The sequence below is a fragment of the Arachis stenosperma genome, chromosome 10, assembly GCF_014773155.1.
Source record: "Arachis stenosperma cultivar V10309 chromosome 10, arast.V10309.gnm1.PFL2, whole genome shotgun sequence".
NCBI classification, from domain to species: domain Eukaryota; kingdom Viridiplantae; phylum Streptophyta; class Magnoliopsida; order Fabales; family Fabaceae; genus Arachis; species Arachis stenosperma.
In genome coordinates, this window is record NC_080386.1 from 111,078,153 (window position 1) to 111,079,745 (window position 1,593).

At 42.4% G+C, this 1,593-nt stretch overlaps 1 non-coding gene across 1 annotated transcript; it reads left to right on the forward strand.

Moving 5' to 3' along the window:
- Positions 1–1,059: 1,059 nt before the first annotated feature.
- LOC130958702 (small nucleolar RNA R71) lies at positions 1,060–1,167 on the forward strand. Its single transcript, XR_009077810.1, has one exon. It is a non-coding gene; the product is annotated as a small nucleolar RNA R71 (small nucleolar RNA).
- Positions 1,168–1,593: the final 426 nt, after the last annotated feature.

Consider the following 1,593-nt stretch of genomic DNA (forward strand, 5'->3'; position numbering starts at 1 on the left):
GAGCAAGGGAAGTTCATCTTCCCAAGTCTCATTTCCAAATAACTTGTCATTTAGCTTCATGATTGCTCCAAGGTATTTAGCAACTTGCTCTTCAGTGACATACTCATCCTCTTCAGAGGAAGAATACTCATCAGAGCTCATGAAAGGCAGAAGTAAGTCCAATGGAATCTCTATGGTCTCATTTTGAGCCTCAGATTCCCATGGTTCCTCATTGGGGAACTCAGAGGAGATTGGTGCACGCCCATTGAGGTCTTCCTCAGTGGCGTCCACCTCCTCTCTTTCCTCTCCATATTCGGCCATGTTTATGGCTTTGCACTCTCCTTTTGGATTTTCTTCTGTATTACTTGGGAGAGTACTAGGAGGGAGTTCAGTAATTTTCTTGCTCAGCTGTCCCACTTGTCCTTCCAAATTTCCGATGGAGGACCTTGTTTCATTCATGAAACTTTGAGTGGTTTTGATTAGATCAGAGACCATTGTTGCTAAGTCAGAGGTATTCTGCTTAGAACTCTCTGTCTGTTGCTGAGAAGATGATGGAAAAGGCTTGTTATTGCCAAGCCTGTTTCTTCCACCATTATTGTTATTGAAACCTTGTTGAGGTCTCTCTTGATTCTTCCATGAGAAATTTGGGTGATTCTTCCATGAAGAATTATAGGTTTTTTCATAGGGTTCTCCTAGGTAACTCACCTCTTCCATTGAAGGGTTCTCAGGATCATAAGCTTCTTCCTCAGATGAAGCATCCTTAGTACTGCCAGGTGCATTTTGCATTCCAGACAGACTTTGAGAAATCAAGTTGACTTGTTGAGTCAATATCTTGTTCTGAGCCAATATGGCATTCAGAGTGTCAATCTCAAGAACTCCTTTCTTCTGATTAGTCCCATTGTTCACAGGATTCCTTTCAGAAGTGTACATGAATTGGTTATTTGCAACCATTTCAATTAGCTCTTGAGCTTCTGTAGGCGTCTTCTTCAGATGAAGAGATCCTCCAGCAGAGCTATCCAAAGACATCTTGGATAGTTCAGAGAGACCATCATAGAAAATACCTATGATGCTCCATTCAGAAAGCATGTCTGAGGGACATCTTCTGATTAATTGTTTGTATCTTTCCCAAGCTTCATAGAGGGATTCTCCATCCTTCTGTCTGAAGGTTTGGACCTCCACTCTAAGCTTACTCCATCTTTGTGGTGGAAAGAACTTTGCCAAGAAGGCATTGACTAGCTTTTCCCAAGAGTCCAGGCTTTCTTTAGGTTGAGAATCCAACCATATTCTAGCTCTGTCTCTTACAGCAAAAGGGAATAGCATCAGTCTATAGACCTCAGGGTCTACCCCATTAGTCTTGACTGTGTCACAGATTTGCAAGAATTCAGCTAAGAACTGATGAGGATCTTCCATTGGAAGTCCACGGAACTTGCAATTCTGTTGCATTAGAGAAACTAATTGAGGCTTAAGCTCAAAGTTGTTTGCTCCAATGGCAGGGATAGAGATGCTTCTCCCATAGAAGTTGGGAGTAGGTGCAGTGAAGTCACTCAGCACCTTCCTTGCATTGTTGGCATTGTTGTTGTTTTCGGCTGCCATGGGTTCTTCTTCCTTGAAGAA